Below are 20433 nucleotides of genomic sequence, written 5' to 3'. Positions count from 1 at the left end.
CCAATTTTGTCAACATTTGTATCTACTTCAAATGCTTATAAAAAAACTTGTGACCATGTATCATTGATATTACTTAATTGCTGTATGAACCACTTATTGTAATATACAATTGTATTACATTTTCACGCTTTTTGACAAGGAAAAAAAAATTTACCGACATAAAACAAAAAAATTTCAACAATTTAAAATATCTAAAGTAAATATAAGAGCCAAAATAGTTTAAAATGGAAAATTATTTCGAGTAAACTTTTTTTTTTTTGACAGAGGTAGAAAAACTTGTTGGGAACTTTCCATATACAATTTCTTATGTTAGCTATAAAAAGAAAAACATTTATATTTACGAAATTTAAAAAAATTATTATGGCTATAAATAGGTCAAAATGAGTCTAAATAGTTTGAACATTTTACATGTATAGAAAATAATAATATAAATATTTGGTGAACATTTCAATAGTCTATATATCTAGTTATTTGTTTTGGAAATACAACAAAATATTAAAAATCGTTAATGAAAATCGTAAAAAATATCGTAAAACTTTTACTCAAACGCTAATAAAAAACTTATGTTACTTTCCAGTAAACTCTTTTTTTTGCTTAAAGTAGGAACATTTTTGGAGAGTCTTATATCAAAATTTCCTATGAAAGGAAAACTTTTATGAATTTTAACTGAAAAATAATTTGAAAATTTTGAAAATTTTGATTAATACAATTTTCCAATGTTTCTTTAATATTTTTGAACTAAAGAAACTTATAAGGAACCTTGTATTAAATTTCAATATTTTTTACAAAGTGGAAATGTTTTTATCGGGAATAATTTTTAAAAAATGTACGAATTTCTCAAAGCTATAACTAGTTCAAAAAGAATCAAAATGGTTACCTTACATTGAAAATGCTGATATAAATGTTTAGTAAAAATTTCAAAGGTCCACGGATATTATTCGAATTTTTCAAAAATTGGTTTTGCATAAAAATGACTACGTTTTTCCGTTTTTTTACGCTTTCTAAAACTACTTGGAATTTTAAATTTGGACCTCTCAAAAGTACCAACTAGATTCCCTTTTCTATCAGAAAATCGGAGTATTTTTAGTATCCAAAATGTTGTTGACAGACTAAAAAAAAAAACACACAATAATTATTTTAAAACCAATTTATTTATCACTCTGCTCAAAATCTAAAACTTAACCTACTTGAAAATAACTCAATTCAACACGTTTATATTATGGTGTTAAAACGGGTTTACATCCACGATTACTTGTATTTATACTGGTAAATAAAATAACTCAAACTATCTGTATGATGTATCCATGGATTTCAAACCATTTTAACCCCACCATATTGTGTAAGACGTTTGTACTGATTGATAATTTTAGTTATATATATTAAGGTACCACTACAACAAACCAACATGAAAAAAAAAATGATATTTCATAAATTAAATTGTCAAGTTTGTTCCAAAGTATATACATATTGGATCGTAAATGCTTAATATGCTAAAGGTTAGATATATTTGAATGCACAACAAAAACTTTTTCATTATAATTGTACACATAATATAATATTATACCTAGACTGTTTGAGATGGTATATTTAAAAATGTGAAATTTACAATAAGCCAAAATTGTTATTACCATAAGCTTTTATTGTTTTAAATCTCGTTTTACGTTTCCATATATAGGTTATGAAATCATATATACCGTTTTACAATGTTTTATAATGTAATACAAATGATGATGCCCAACACATTTTATATATTTATATACATATTATTTTTATTATTATTATTATTATTATTACTATTAGCTTTATGTCCACAGAAATAATAATATATTGTTAGAGAGTGCTACATCAAGGTTTGTTTTTCATACACGTATAACACGCTGAAAACTAGTTTACGCAGATCCGTTGTATAAATTATTGGGAAACGATTATTGAGATAAAACTCTTAGACTCCTATTACAAAAATTTAAGAAAACAAATTTTGGAGGGCATCTTGTAGCGTTATTTCTATCAAAGCATTGATGATAAAATATAAAACTTTTAACCTTTTAATTATTCTTTGGCTGAGAAATTTTTTTTATACATATCGTTTACAGTGAACTAGTGGTATACTGTATACCATATTAGTAGGTACTAGGTATAAATTACAATATATGTAGACTATTTATTAGAACGTTTTAAAACATTTTTTTTTCATATAATATACGCCTTTACAACTGTTCTATTTGACAGAATCGATAGCGAATGGAACTCGACTTTTCAATTGATTTAAATTGCAATTACTTTTTATATTAATAAATATTTATAAAAGAAAGGCTACTAGATATCCTTGAAAACATTGTTTTTATAATTTTTAATTTTTACGCAAGGTGTTTTAAATATCTCAAAATCACTTTCAAATAATTTATGATGTATCTGCGTAAATTTATGTTTGGTAAATACCAGCTATTTTCTCCTCTTGTGCCAAGTTTCATGGATACAAATGTTTAATAATTAAAATTCAACGAAAATAAAATCCTTTAATTTTATTTATTAGGCGCTTTTAAATAAAATATGTTCTTCATAGCGCGATTGAAAAATACTAAATTGGTTACTGTCCTGCAGACCTGCACATAAGAAATATTATGTCAAGAATATTGATGCGGTGTTCAGTGTTCACTAAAGGCAATTTCTAACAGCCTATGTAAAAATATAAAAATTCAAATAATATTGTGAATATATTGAAAATAAAAATATTAATTCTTACACTTTTTAAATTAAATAAATGTATCCGGGAAAGATGAAATCCAAATTTAAATTAAACAAACAATTAAAAACTCAAACTCATCTTGATATGATTAAACGATATAATGCGGAATAGACTATAATATAAAAGTTAAGTAAATAATAATATCAAAGATGTCGAAAGCTGGCAGCAGTCGGACTGCGTTTTTTTATAAGATAAAATATAATTAAATATTAATAAGGTCACTCATAGAAAATTATGTACATTTACTTACTGCATCATAACTGTATTTGGTATACCTACGTAATATATATATATATACTATGTACTATGTATATTGTATAATGTTGTATAGGTATTTAAACATTTTAACTATTGACTATTGTTGTATTGTGTTTGTATTGATTCATCTTTGAAATAATTTAATTGTATGCATATTATTAATTACTAATTAGTAATTAAACTATTACATCTATTAAATAATTTCCATTTTCCACGGTATTTGTTATATGTACAGAATGTATGATGCTGATTTTTAAAACGATAGAAAAATAAAATATCATATTGTTTCATAATTATTTTTAATTTATATTAATTTATTTATATAGCATAAAATTGAGTGAAATAAGTATTATAATTTATAAACAATTTATTCATTGAAGTATTACTGTTCATTTTTTCTTATAAGTATGTAGGTATATGCAATATGCATTCATATTACAATAGAACATATTATTTATCAATTACCAGATCGTCGACCTCACGTCATCCCACGCGTCACATAATATTACAATAATCATGATAATTAAAATATACATCGTCGTCATTATATTCAAATATTGTTATAAGCTCTAAGTTTGAGAACTTCCTACGCATTAAAATATAGAAAACAAATAACAAGGCGGATACAACCATGTCCGTATGGACATACACACTTGATAGATCGATGATAAATCCAAACGAGAGCAAAATAAATGAAAATGAAATCATCCGATGTACCTATAACGGTTTTGAAGAATGATCATAATAATAATAATAATGTTATTACAAAATATAATTATTTTTTAAAACGACGTACATATTTCGCGGGGACCAATATTATTGTCTTGATCCTATTTAATAATATGTTTAGGTATAATGACATAGTCTTTAGTAATTTTGGTGACCAAGCTTAAGGCTTTTCAATTTCGACTTTTCAAACTATCCAGCCTTCAAAAATCAATATAAAAACATCGGTATGCAGGTATGCCTATATAACTTGGACAATACTGGAATACAGCGATTTATAATTGTATTATTTATTATGTGATAAGTGTTTATTTTTTTTTTATCCTGTATACAAAATTTCTACCACAAGAGTGCTTCGATTTCAACATATAGTATCTTATCTTTTAGAAAATTGGATCAAGATGGTACTTTAAAGAGGTCATTTTTCGATTTTCTCAATAGTTATTTAATGCCACGGGAAAAACCACCGGAAAATTACGAAAAACCACTAAAAATGGGATTTTAATTTTCAACGCTTTGTTTATCACCATAGAAAAGAATAAAAATTAAAAAAAAATAATATTATAATATTAATTCAATTTACAGGCTATAATAATATAAAATATCCAGACAGACAAATCGTCTTCGCTCAGAATCGTTTTTCTTATACTTAGAATGACATCATATCATTGAATTCAAAATGAATACAATTCATTATACATTGACCCACTTTTAACTAACTGTACAGCAAAGCAACATCCACTTACCAGCTTTCTTTATTATTATTTAGATTTTTGGTAATATCCATCCAAATATTGTTTATAATAATATAATAATATAATATATTATTTATTGGGTGTGGAGAAGAGATGCAAATCGGGTCGTTGATATAAACGATGATAGATTATGGTATATTATGCCAGGGCGCGCGACGCGATACCGTTGATTTCAATAATAATTAGTATATTATATTAAATTTTTATTATCGATCTCCGGTCATCGTGGCGTCCGTCTGCAGGTCTCGACACCGATGAACGCGTACACACACACACACACACATAATATATATATATAATGATTGATTGTAATTCAATAACGCATAATAAAGTAGTCGGCCGAAAGGTCAACGGCTCCTGCGGGGAATCCGGAAGGCGCTGTCCGTTCGCCTTCCTCCTGTCTGTCACTCTTCTGCGGCTGGCGAAGAGTTATATTATTATATCCATAAGTAACCGACACACCGCCGCTGAGACCATATTATAGTCATAGTATGTCTATATTACACTTGTTGTAGACGTATAGTTATAATACTTCGGTATAATATAATAATATATGATGTATCTATACGCACGCGAGGGTATATGAATTTTATAGAAATCCACGAGGGTCGGTGAATTTCCATTATATTCTCGATTTTGTTTATTATTATGCAGTACACACAAAACAGTACAACTCAAAAACACATTCTTGTATTAGACGTTCGCCACCCTTTGGTGATAGAATTCTGCAACTACCCCAGTACCCCCACGGAAAAAATAAATGCGTCTATATGGTGACGCATATAGCTTTTGTTTTTATATAGTCTGTTTAGCAAAAATATAGATTTGCATTATTTTTTGTTAAAATTCTTTAAAAAAAAAAACACGATTTAGTTTCATCTCATTTTATTATTAGTTAAAGTATGAAATTTTCCGGCCATGTTAAGATTGGCAACCCTTAAATCTTACCGTTTGGACCAACGGTGGTCGTTGAACTCAAATTTCCCCCCACCTCATCAACCTTAAAATCACCCTGATATACAGTAAGACAAAAAAAACCATTATTATTATACCTACATAATATTATCGCGTGTATATTTGTGTTTTGATACTGTACAACGCAATAATTACTATAATAATGTAACTATACTATGTAACTATAATATGTAAGACGCTTAACTTTATGTATATTTAAGTCTTAAACGCGTGATTAATGTTAATATTTATATTATAATATGATGCAACACCCATGTAATAGATTCGCTTTCTTTCGATGAACTTCATTAATCAGGAATGTGCACAGTATTCACATCGACATAATATATTGTGTGCGATATGCCGTAGATGTACTGTTTATTTATTTATATTTATAAAGATTTATACCTCACATACATACACTTGCGGTATAATCAGGCGAACTTTAATCATCAACGCGTAAATACTGTAAGACGACGTTTCCATGATATATAAGAATTATGTACAAGACATATAATTCGCTGTACTGATGGGGTGCTGTAAGTTAAGTATTAACGACTTTTAACTGATTTATTTCCGTTTTTATTATACCTATACATGAATCTTTAAGCTGAGTGAACAAATATAAAATTATAATATATTCGAGTATAACCTTTGTCCCTTGTGCAATGAATTATTATAAGTGAATAAGTGATCATAACTTGTCCACAATAAAGTGCCCATATAAAATATTCAACTGAATATTATTTATAAACATACGACGGATACTTTAATTATTTTAATAACCACTTTAAAATTATATAGTGTGCAATGTGTTATAATAATATAATTTTTTAAATTTAATACATATGTATTGTAATCATATGATTCTTAAACTATTTAAAATTATTATTATTTAAACTGGCATACGATATTATAATTATATGTAAATTATAAAAAGTCACTCACTAACATCTCTAAAAATAAATCCTACGATGTTATCAAAACGTATTAATAGTGAAAAACAAATATTTAATATACCTACAAAAAATCGAATTATATTTAGTACCTACCTAACTAGTAATAGTATATTATAATCTCAATGGTTTAAAAGAAATTCAATCTCCTTCGATTCTGTGGTGTACTTACAGCTTACACCATGATATATATTATTTTGATTGCTTTTTTTTTCCGATAAAACGAAATTCTTAGTAAATCAATTGTATTTTGTCTTCTTGAACTTGTATGTGCCTAATTGGAATTCTAATTTATATATTATGAATACAGTCAAAAATCGAAATATAATGTCAATATTACTGTTATTTGTTACTACTGTACAGTGTACATAGTATAGATTTGTATCTATAATAATATATTGTAGTAAATATTATTAGTACTGAGTACAGACAACTAATCTTTAGTTGAAATGTATATTATGGTCGAAGAATTACAAATAAGACGAGCAGCCAAAGATCTAATCTATATTTTATTGGTACGTATAATCAGATTTACATTTACCTCAATACTCAGGTTTACTTAAACTTATACATGCAAATATGCAATTAAGATAAATCTTGGATGAAAGATATAGAAGACAGGTACACATGATAGGCGTATACACTGAATGCGTTTTTTTAAATAATTTTCACAAAAGTAAAAGCCCGCCAATTAAAATACAACGTAATATACCTAGTATTACCTACATATTCCCATGGCAATTATATTTCAGACGCGCGGTAATCTTTAGATTATAGATCATCATTATTAATATATAACTTTATATAGCTTTTAATTATAATATTACTGGACGTTTTAGAAAATACACAAATATAAGATATTTAAATTATTATAATTTCTCTCTATTTTATGTAACATCGGGGTGTAAACATCGTTTATACTTCCGGTTATTGTTTCAATAACTACTATCCCTCAATAAAAAAAATATGTAAAGAAATATAAGTAGATCATTTCTTATAGTATAGACGTATAGGTATAGTATAATACTTCAACGAGTATGGTTTAGTACTATTGTTATTATAAAATATACAATAAATTATAATTCAAAAGTACAAAATACAAGAAGAATATTATTTAAAATTAGAAATCATATTTCAACGTTTTATATTATACAATTTCATTATACGAGTATACCCACTGAATAAAATCAATTTATCTAGCGGTTGGTATATATAAATAATAAGTACCTACCTAGATAAATATGATTTCATTTAACATTCCATTCCAAACAACATACAATAATATATTGCTTATACATCCATAATTCATTATAAATATGTATTATTCTTTTATTTTGAACAAATTGTAATGTTATTGCTTAGTGTATACATTAATTGCACGAGTATAATGATAAATTGTTTAAGGTAATATGTTACTTAATAGTTGTATATATTAGCATTATTGTTGACACTTGACACCTAACTAGTTGTTTAATATATTTAATTAGTTCAATCATATTCATATGTAGATACATAATAATATGGTAGGACGTAACGCACTGAAAATGATAAGATTAAAAATCTAAATACATTTCATTTTTTCAATAGATAAAACACAACAAAAATCTGCATTTTTATATTAAGCATAATATTAGAATGTGAAAACTGAATCACGCGAATTACTTAAGTATAAGTTGTGCAAATTAGTTATTTGTAATCAAAACGTTAATATTAAGCATATGAAAATATCGGTCATGTAATAACATAATAGGTACCAACATTTGTTTTAAATTAATCAATTTAATTATGTTTATGTTGGATTATAATATTATTACTTCTTATTTTGCACGACAATATGTTTGATTTATGATAATTCAATAATTGTATTATGATTCCATTAACCTATATTAATAAATAACTGGATTTGCTTTATTAAACCTCCAATTATGAATCAAATTTTCTAAAGTAATTATGCATCTTACACTTTTACAGATCATAGATGATAAGATAATTATTTCTTCAATAACTACACATTGACATTTTCACTAACTACCTTAGAATTTAATTTAAAAGCCTATAATATATTAGAAACATTACGATAATTTCAGTATTTATGTTCATTAATAAATCATAACAAAGAGGTATTTATTTATTTTTAATAGGCACTTCTGGATAATAAACAAAACCGAAATACCTAGAATAACTACCGGTTAAAAATTTTTTTTTTTAATCGTAAAACTAGCTGAATTGATAGGTAGCATATAATATTAATTTATCCGTAAAACGACTAAAGGTAATATTATAAAGATTACAATAAGACAGTAAGTACTTCAAAGAATAGATAACATGAATAATATACTATGCAAACATTACCAACCTTTCATGAAGATAACGTCATTTGACCACTTTGATCCAAAATGGAAATCCAGGTGTCAGGATATCCGTTAAGTACAGACCGAATCACTGACGTTAAATTTAAACAATATTTCCTCCATAATTTTGTAATCGAAAATAACAATTAAACAAATAAATTTAGAAATTTAAATTTAAAAAAAAATAACAAAAAAAAACACAACTAAATATCGATACTTGTTATATTATATATCATATTATACGTATACGTGTTATCTATTTAACTATTTTTGTTTTCGAAAATCACGTAGCTATATTGCTTAGAGACATCCACTCGGGACCGACGATCTGAGCGCGTGCGACTCGGCGTGATCACTGGCGCGACGCCCTCAACTTGTTCTCTGCCGTGTTCACCGCAACCGACACAACAGACATACCGATTAGACGAGACATGTAGAGCCAGTGGGAGGATCACAGTAGTAGGGCCAGAAAGTGAGAGGACAAGAAAGTGTTCTTTTTTTTTTATATATACTTCTTATACGTTAGCGGGATTTTTTGGCTGTTCGACACACTGATGGGGATACTACATATTATATATTGTGTAAGTATATATACGCATGACGCGACTCTATTGATCTATTAAATTTAGCGCGTTTTTATAAAATCATAATGCACTCAATATGTGTTGTTAAACAAGAAAAATTCCAAACACGCACTATTGAGCATTGAAGATGGTTTGATAAATAGATAGGTATATACTATAATATGTAATAACTAATAAGTATACTATTAAACCAATTTGTTTAAGACGAAAGATTAATTAGGTTTAGGTAGAATGAATACAAAAAAACAGAATTATAGTCAAATGCGGAATGTGATATATCTGTACCGAATTAAAAAATGTATACACACCGACGCGACAGTTATGACCGCATCCCCATCTGATTAACATTTTTTTGATACAATTTTTGAAAATAATCGATTGATTAAATAAAGAACTACCCAATTTGTATTATATGATATATTTTTAAATTTATTTTTATCAACATTTGAGATAAGAATTGTTTTTAAATAATATATAGGTTACAGCCAATATTAAAACATAGCTATAATTTATATAAATATTTTAAATGTTGCAGAATCACTTACCTCTATTAAGCATTCAAGTCGTTGCGTAAGCTTTTATAGGAAGCGGATGTAGAGGAATACATAAGAATACAAGGACAAGTGAGACACCCTATTGCAGTATATTATTTGCATATGTACTCGTCCAAGAGCTGTAAAGAAATTCCCTGAGTGACCAACCAAACTTTATCCTTCAAATATTTAGAATATTTATATTATAGTGATATGTACAAAAATGCGCTTAATTTGTTCGTATAGTTACGATAGTCTTTTTCTCTTGAAATAAAACCTTGTCTAAACTGATAAATATCGTATCAAACGTCCAAACATTAATATTTTTCATGTTCAAAAAATTCAATAATGAATAAATGACCTACTAATTAGTAATTATGACCCTTGAAAGCGTGGATAATATTAACCTCGAAAAAAATGTAATTAGCGAAATATATTGCACTTTATTATAATGACGTTAAAAATACATTTCACTATATAGGTAGTGATACTTTTAATATTTTTTTAGATTAAGTTATTATGGGCGCCTGTGAGAATAAGCTATAACTATAAAATAAAAATCTTGTTCTTTTCTGATATGACATATTTTGTTAGTAGACACCTATTTAAAATTGTTCAATATAATTATATGTCTTTTAATTTGTAATGTCATTATTACATTAGACTAACTCTCTAACTTATCATTATTAAATGTTGTATAACAATTGCTGTGTCAAAGGAACTGCCCAAAAAATAATCTTGGCCAGATCCACGAAAAGTTCCAATAACCATAAGTACCTATAATTAATAATACAATACATTTTTTTTTAAAAGCGAGTTATAGTGGATGTCGCTCTGCTGTACAGTAGGTTACAAGTGGGTCAATGTATAGTGGATTGTATTAATATGGAATTCAATGATATAACATCATTGTATAAGAAAAACAATTCTGAGCGGAGACAGTTTGTCAGTCTAGATATTTTATATTGTTATTATTTATATTATTTATTATAGCCTGTAAGTTGAATTAATATTATAATATTATTATTTTATTCGTTTCTGTGGTGATAAACAAAGCGTTAGAAATCAAAATCCCGTTTTTCGTAATTAGTCGGTGATTTTTCTCGTGGCATTAGATAACTATTGAGAAAATCGAAAAACTACCTCTTTAAAGTACCATCTTGATCCAATTTTCTAAAAGATAAGATACTATATTTAATATAGTATATTATGTTGAAAACTGATAGCACTCCGCTTCTGGTAGAAATTTTGTATACCGAATAAAAAAAAATAAACACCGTTGTAAGACGACTAGCTTCCTCGCTCTGCTTAGAATCTAAAAAGTTAAAAGTATTATATTATACGCCGTTATATTGAACAACACTATATATCACTAAATAACCACAGTTCACTTATAAAATAAATAGATATCCACACTTCACTTCCAGTTAGTATCTACACCACTCCAACGACCCCTGAGAGATGGTCGTAATATTTTTTAAACTTTTCCAAAATTTTTAATTTTAGGATTTTGCTCCTTTAATATGTAAAAAATCGATTCAGCTATTCAAGTAGAAAACCTACATTAAACCAACAATAATATAATGAAACGATACGATCGTTAAAGTCACCACGCTGCAGTGAGGTGTCCAGTGTCTTGAAAATTTCTTATAAAATGTAAACACCCTAATGTAATTTTTATGAAAATTTATTTGTATTATTGTAATATTTAAGTATAAGTATAGGTAATAAGTAATAACATATTAACATATATATAAGCAAATAATATCACTCACTCATTCATCGCTACATTTCAAAAACTACAAAACGTATGAACCTGAAATTTGGAATAGTGGTTCCTCTTTAATGATATAAATGTGCAATAAGAAAGGTTTTTCCGATACTCGCATTTTAAAGAGGTGGTAAAAAAGGGATCTTGAATTTCACAGTATAAATTGAAACTTTTTTTTGTTTATAAATGGTTGCCAATGGTTGCAGATTATAATAATAGTATAAGTTATTATATTGATTTTTTCTGTACATAAATGTTTGCCTTAGGGCAGATCAGGTATATTGGTACAAGCATGCATAAAATTGTCGCGTTTATGGCCTCGAATAAAGAAACTATTTCTTAAAACCAAATGTAGGTATGTGTGTAGCTTATATACTCAATTGAATTGGACGGAAATTTCAAATATTGTTTTTAGAAGATGCAAAAATGTTAAGATAGAGTAAGTAGTTTAAAGCACGTTTAACAAATGTACCAAGTGTTAAATCCAATTCACAATACGTTGAATTATTTAGCAAAGCTAAGTACACTGACGCCGATTTGTCCGTGAACTGAGGTATAGGTACACTAATACTTCTGAGACACACTCAAACTGAGATACACCTATTAATACCTACAACGTCTTTATTACATTTTTCAATACTCGTCATTACATAATAACACGTCTTATAAGATGTATTTTAGATTCATCGGGCAGCCATGAATTTATTGGTTTACAATGATTATGTATTTATGTGTGTTTTATTGTCAAAAAACATAATTTCAAAATATGTTTTCAATATATTACCTTAGAAAAAAAACTTCAGAAGTTTCAAATGATTTAAAAAGTAAAAACACTTGTTAGTACTTTCAGCTTTGTTATTATTGTAAGTTGTAGTGTTGATGTGTTGTACACACGGTTTTAGTAGAGTACTATTGTCAATAATAGTCTATACCCTACTTCGACTGTTTCCAAATTTTGTTTTTACAGTTGCTCACTGACTGTCGGAGTAAAAATTGTGTAAAAATCATTTTCTGAGGACGGACCTCGGCCCACTTTTTATAACTCATCTACAAAATGTATTCAAAATAAAATATTATTATAACTTGTAATATATTATATTCTTATTTGTCATTCTTCATATTCGCTTCCCTAAAAGCAAACACTGTATCCAAAAAACTACAAACCGAAAAACGTATAAACTACACAAAAGAAATAATACAAATAATAATGATTTCAAAAATATTTTTTTTGAATCCAAGTTTGTTTTATATAATTTGATAAAAGATGATAAACACATAGGTACTGGTCTATTGATAAGATAGCTGGATACTAGATAATAAAATAAAATATATTATGATAAATATAATTGTTACTTTGCAGATTGTTGTGATAATATTAATATCAATAAACAACTAGGTATGTTAACAAATGTCTACAATGCGCATTAATTAAATAATATTAAAAAAGCCGTTTTCAAACAAAATCGATATGCAAATATCTACATTATGTAGTGTAGGGTATGACTTAGTATACCAATAAATACTATCTGTTATTTAGACGTTTGATGTAGCAGAAAATTAACGGTTATGGTTGAATGGTTGATCAACAATTTTTGAATGAGAAGCGTTTAATATGAATTAGGCAATTATTTAAATTGTATCTAGGAAAAAAACTCGAGGAACCATATCTATGGTTCAAATATCCGGTTGAATATACCTTAGGAAGTAGTAGCCTATATAAAGAAAAATACCAGAGTACATATAATGATCAAAAGAATAAATGCTCGAGTTTCGTCAACCACAACTTCTAGACGAATTTCTTGACTTTTGTCACTTAATGTTTTAATTAAGTGACAAAAGGGTTTAACAAGTTTAGAAAAGCAAACTATTTGGTTCCATATATTATCTTTATCACCAGAAAAAAATATCTATGTATCTATTAATCTAACTATTTACAACCCTAGTGTAGATATATTTTTCTATGATATTATAGGTACCTATTATCATACAATTAAAGTATTATTTCCCCAGATAATGTTTTGTGGTGGCAGGAGGTATTTTTTCCTCAGATATTTTATCCTATTACCGCAGAAACCCGATTAACCGTCACTGTATGGGTTAACCTATGACGGTTAACAGAAAATAAGCCATTAACATATATATATTTTACAATTTTTGTATATATTTTCATACAAAAATAATATCAACATACTATGCATATTGCACAATAATCCTTCGTCCTCTTTTGTTTCTTTGAGGCTTGAGATTTTTGAATGGCAATGTTCCGTATTTCACGGAGAAGTAATATCTGAGTTGCATTTGCTATTTTTTTGGAAGATGACGGATAACATAGTGTGACGGTTAATCGAGTTTCTACTGTACCATTTAAATCATCCTCAAACGCGAGTAATTTGTGATGAAAATACCGATAAATATTACCTATATTATTTAACGTGTAGCTGAAATGTAATTTTAATATTTCATTTAAAACCTTGAAAGTTTGTTTTTAATCTTTCATCACGAATGTTTTTCCATCAAATAAACACAACGACAATATACCTTTTGTGGTGATAAAATTAAAGTTTATTACATACGGGCTACGTTAAACATTTTTTTCATCAGTGACGAAATAGTTAATTCACATCGCACAACTCTGATTTTTTCCTTGCTGGTTCTTACACTGCAGTACAAAAACGAACAGGGTAACGTAAACACATATTATATACATTATACCTATATCATTTTGAACGGTCATCTCATCGACTCCACTCTCTTTGCGTGATATATTCGTAAGTTATTTCTATACAACAAAAGATGATTTAACCATATACTGACCGAAACCAATGTTCCTAATTACGTGTTAGGCCACAATTTTCGTATTAGAATTTTGAATATACGTATGTATATAGGTTCTATACTATACGTATAATACATAATTTTGGGAAATGATTGATTGCGGCGGGTTCCTCGCGGGAGTGATAACTGCTGCAGCGACGATGAAAAAATATAGTGTAACGAGCCGAGAGAATGTAATGAGCTGCGCATATAGACACATATGATCGAACAAAGAGACCCGGAGAGCTCTTGATAACGCGTGACTTGCGATTTTCACCCGCGATCGGTTTCTATTCTCTTTATGGTCGGTTAATTGAAAAGTAAAACGAAAAAAATAAAAATAAAAATAAAAAAAGCAATACAGAAAGAAATGTCATTACGCGTGCGGCGGCGGCGGCGGCTGCACTGGCACGGGCACGGGCAAATAATATATTACATAGCTGGTCCATATTATAATAATATAATAATACATAATACGTATGTATGTACGTATTTCTATTTAAGCATCGCAAATAAAAATATCAAAAACGGACCGGGTAATGAGCCACGTGATTGATCGCTTTCTTTTCATCCGAATAAAGCCTATTTATATATATAAGATATTAAGTACACTACAATATGTATAGCCGTGTAGGTACCTACATATAGCACACGCACTGTACAAACACTAAAATTATATATTATGTGTGTGTGTGTGTGTGTATGTATATAATATAATTGTGAAGATGATAATGACGAAATTTTCGGACAATTAAATTCATACTCGTTAAGTAATATCCCAAAGCGTTTAAGTGTTCTATAAACATAGAATAAATATACACTTTCCGGAAGGTGCAAATCATTTACAATATCATATACATAGTATATCTACTATTCTACTATATATGTATGGTTGCAGTTATTGTAAAAAATATGCACTCGTAATTTAAAAAGGTATAGTCGTATGGACAATTTAAGGTTATTATAGGTATATGTCCAGTGTTTATTGTTGAATATAATATTATATTTATACGCGATACGTCATATAAATATGAAAATATAAATATGATAATATAAAATATGATATAAATATAGAATATCAAATCGAATATTTAACGAATGGTTTTTATTTCCAGCATTTAAAGGCATTTAGAGGCTAGACAAGAGGAGTTAAATGGGAAAATGACAATACAGATAAGGTAGGTACATGATACATAAAGTGGGGGGATAATATATATAAGGGACTCTGGATAATGAATTCCCTTAATTATTGTTACAGCTTAAAGGAATACGACTTAAGAAATTTCTCGTAAATTCATTAATTTATGAAAAAAAAATGGAATAATACTATTAAGTGTCTATAATTTCTATAATACACCAACGATATTTTATATATTTATACTACTTTATAGTTTACTAGTTGAACCCGTGCACTTCGTTGCCCATTAAGTGTACCAACTATATGTGACTCAAACTTGGTTCAATTCGTTATTTAATATTCGGTGTATGGTTTCAAAATTAATCTTAACTTTTTCGTTGCCCGGAATAAAAATTCTGATTTGCAGCAGTACATTATCAGGTAGGCAATCTACCTGCGGTAGATCGCGGACTCCGTGCTGTATGTAGGTACGTTAGTGTATGATTTAACTCTAAAGTATCAAAGTTATACCAAGTTTGTCGTATTCTACCAATGGTGGATTGATATAATCAATCAATACAAAATCCTATCCTAACCTAACCGTACTAAAATTAGATGAATAAACGCAAACGCATACAAAAAAATTCATTCAAATCGGTCTAACCATTTAGGAGGAGTTCAGTCACAACACACGTACAGTAGAATTATTGCGCTTAGCAACACATTCTGCGATTCATTTTTATATTATATGAAATCAACAAACATGCCCGATTAACCAATAGCAACCAATATAATATAATATGCACTGTTGCGCCACTGTTGTATTTTTGACATACAGATTTGAGATTTCCTACCTTTCCGGTGTATTTTCCTAAAATTTTATTTCGTAAAAACCTTCTCCTGGCAGTTACAAACATCTTAAGAAAAATTTGAGCCAAATCGGACCAGCCGTTCTCGATTGATGAATTGTTATACATTTTTGTCTCCATTTTATATATTATATAGATTACTTTTTTTAAACTACGTGATACTATTTAATTTATATTTATACAACTTTAAGACTTAAGTGATAATTTTGTGTCTATATAGTCTCCATTTTTATTTTTAAATCTGTTCGTGAAGGTCCACTACTAAACCCACAAGTTGAAACTTGAACGTTTTCTTTACAGCTTCTTTAGCCAGTTGAAATAATCGCTCTGCACATTGTAATATATGTGCGTGTGTAGGACATATGTTTTTACTTATGTCTCATATCATATATAATAATATAACAACATAACGTCCGCGTGCACCGTTTTGCTCGCAAGTCGCACGACCGCGGCGATGAGCACTGCTCCACTGCAACTACCGCGCAAACTTTTTTTCTTAACCCGAGACGACCTCGTTCGTCCTCGAGGCCGATGATCCGGAACGTGATGACGCCGCCGTCGCAGGAATCCAACAGCGACCACCGCTCAGCCCGCTCCTGTCACTTCGACCCCGCTACTATTATATTATCCGTGTACCTTACAACAGGAGCCAAGGGCGCTCGGCGAGTACAACACGTACTATATACCTAAATACCTGTATGTAAATACCATTATACATCGCGTATCAGCCAGTTATTCCACCGCAATCGACATTATTATGCCTATCACTTTCCTATAATACAATAGTTTATGCGATACCATACGATACTATTTACAATAAACGCGTTATCGTACTGCTGAGCACACTCTCACACACATTTATTTTTACTTATAATATATAGCCATGCGCAGAGTTTCAGGTCAGGTGCAGTGAATATTTTTTACCAGCCCATTTACCGTCATAGTGCAGTGCCCCATAAAATATAATAGTTTTTATTTATATTTTGTTTTGGTTAGGTACAAAACGTGTACAACCGTCTAAACTTAATGATAATATTTTGGTCACGGTCCACGATGAAACTATTTTCAAAAAGGCATACGGTATTCGGCACATACTAGTTGCCTCTCGGCTCTCAAAATATACGAATTGCCTCCCATCCTTAAATCCTTATCGTAAATAAAAATGTTAATATACATTAGTTGCCTTCGACGATCAGGTGGTTCATAGTTATAGGTATATACATTATACGAGTTACTTCTTAAAAATGTTCACACTAGTTGCCTCCCATATATATAATTAAATAGTGGTTCATAAACTTAACTAAAATATACCACGTAAATAGATGAATTCACGAATTTATGTATACGCATTATATATTATAAAAAATTAAGTTAACAATAAGTAATAACATATATGTAATATAATATTACATAATAATGATAAACATTAGTCTTATAGATATATTGATATATTTCTATTTTTTTGTAATATACATCGCTGTTTTAAGTAGGTACAGGAAGTCAGGAATAAAACATCATACTCAATTACTCAAATGAAAGTGTTCAATAAAAGTTTTTAGATATTTAGAATTATGTGTAGAATTACAATTAAATAATTTATCTAAATAAATCAAAATTATGATATCCGATTTATTTAAGCTACCTATATAGTTTATACCTACATTGATGAATCTGACTTTGTATATACTATATTATCGTAAATCGTTAGTACCACTTTGTAGATCCCGAAATTGGCATTCGTACACAAGATGTGGAGACATGCATAGTAGTGGGAGTGGGTGGGGGAAGTATCTCTCGTCAGATACAAAAAGATATTTTTAGATTAGTAGATCATGTCAGAATTCACTTGAACTTTGGATAACTCGTTTAAATAGACCTGATAAATTTGACAAATATAAAAAGATATTTCCTAGTCTTATCCGACAAAATAATTCATAATAAAATTTGTATGTTTCACTTTGTCACTATGTATCATTTTTGTTGATTTAAAAAAATTCATTCAGAGTGATAATATTTTTATAAGCTTATGTGGTGTCATAATATACGCATTTTAGCACATTTAAATATTTAAAAACATATCAAATGTATGATGTAAATTAAAGAGTGATAATATGTTATTTACAATATATATTTATTTACACTTGTATTCAGTTAGGTACAAATATAATATTAAATACATTATTTATTTTATATTACCTATAATGAGTGCTATGACGAGTCACAAACAATCACTTAACATTTAATAAATCAATAGTGAACTAATGGTCCCTTATAAATAATTTAATGGCCCATGATTGGTCTATACAATTTAATTGAACCATTAAATGAATCAATTTTTTATGCAACTCGGCACTTCTATTTAATAGTGAATATTAATAGTTAGTATAACGTGACAAACAGCAAATGCCAAATTACATTAATAGTTATTATCAATACTTACAAATTATGGTTTATATAAACATGATATAAACGTATTTTGACATTTGAACTAATGCAGCTATAAGTGCTTCCAACCAGTCAACTGGCATGAACGAATAAAAGATTAATCACAATAAAAATATATGACGCCATATTCTTGGTCGATCGCGTTCGTACTATAAAAATAATATAATATGCTAAGTAAATTATTAAGCCCATAATCTGAACAGCAACCGTCCGAAGTCCCTGACCAGCCCTTTCAAATTTAACTGGGCTGCATACCCTAGGCTACTTCCATTTGTATGCCTATGTTATATACATCGCATATATACAAAGCGTCTTATATGTAACCATCTGTTGTAAATGTTATAATACGATCAAAACAGTTTCGTAATTACATGAATTTAATGATAATAACCTATTTTTAACGTTTTTTCATTTTTTTTAATTACGATTAACTAACTTACTTAGTTTTTTTTGAACCAGTGTTTATCGTAATTAGTTGTGTAAGGTTGAGCTCAGTTTTGGCGAAAAAATATTTTTTCGAAACCATTTACGACTCTTGCGCGTGCTCATCACAGTACGAATTATAATTATAATTATTCATTAAAATCATTTATAATATTATCTATTTTGTTGAATAGTAAATATGATTAAAATATCGTTTGAAGGATAATTTGTACTATTTTACTCCGAACGAAAATAAATTTTCGTTAAAGTATTATTTTATTCTGTTCGTTTTTTAAGCATTATAACGTTTTACGAATTACCTGTAATAATATTTATTCAACCGGTACAACACCGTATACCGTCGTCTGTTGAAATTCGAAACCTACCATGGGTTCTTTATCAATCAAATTGAAATATTATCAAACTCGAGGAAATCAAATCAAATTTAAAAAAAAGATAAATTGAATTTACGCTAGTCTATACTTAAAACTCAAAAGTCACTGCTTAATTTTAATTTTTATAAGCTGAACTATTAGAATACAAGTTATAATTATCATCATTCAATCATTGAATCATTCATGCTATAATAGTTATTATTATAACTTATTTTTTTATCTTTAAAGTCAAAAACGTGACTTACTAATTGGATTCTATTATATAACTTGAAGAATAAAAAATAAAAAATGTATTGAGTGCAACAAAGTCTTGTGTTAAATATGTTATATCATAATACGTCTTCAATGCCAATAGGTACTAATTCAATAGGAACCTATGTAGGAGTGTAAGATGCGAAGCCGTATTTGGCACTATAATATTATACAATAACATGGATTCGTGTAGTTGCATGTACTTGTTAAGTTTGTTAAGTAAACAAACACTCGGAAAGAAAATATACCTAATTGTATCAGTTCATAAGAAAAAAATAATATATATCAGAGCCTATTTTAACATACAAAGTACGGGGCACTAGTGCCCCCAGTGATATTTGAATGCTACCCAGTGGTGGGTGATCGTGCCACTAACCATAACACATTCTCATAACGACCGATGCCAATGTAAATTATTATGTACATAATATATAAAGAACATAAAACTATTTTGAGCTCTCGGCTCTTGTATAGTCTATCCCAT

The 20433-nt window shown here is 28.4% G+C and overlaps 1 protein-coding gene across 1 annotated transcript in view; it reads right to left on the bottom strand.

Moving 5' to 3' along the window:
* LOC100161799 (basic-leucine zipper transcription factor A) overlaps positions 1-9182 on the bottom strand; it is a 60638-nt gene extending 51456 nt beyond the window's left edge. Inside the window, exon 1 of the mRNA XM_001950294.5 lies at positions 8752-9182. The gene's annotated coding sequence lies outside the window, so the exon portion shown is untranslated. The remainder of the gene's footprint in view (positions 1-8751) is intronic.
* Positions 9183-20433: the final 11251 nt, after the last annotated feature.

This window comes from Acyrthosiphon pisum, chromosome A1, assembly GCF_005508785.2.
Source record: "Acyrthosiphon pisum isolate AL4f chromosome A1, pea_aphid_22Mar2018_4r6ur, whole genome shotgun sequence".
NCBI classification, from domain to species: Eukaryota; Metazoa; Arthropoda; class Insecta; order Hemiptera; family Aphididae; genus Acyrthosiphon; species Acyrthosiphon pisum.
The sequence above is the reverse complement of the archived record's forward strand: the minus strand, read 5'-3'. Positions and strand labels throughout refer to the sequence as shown.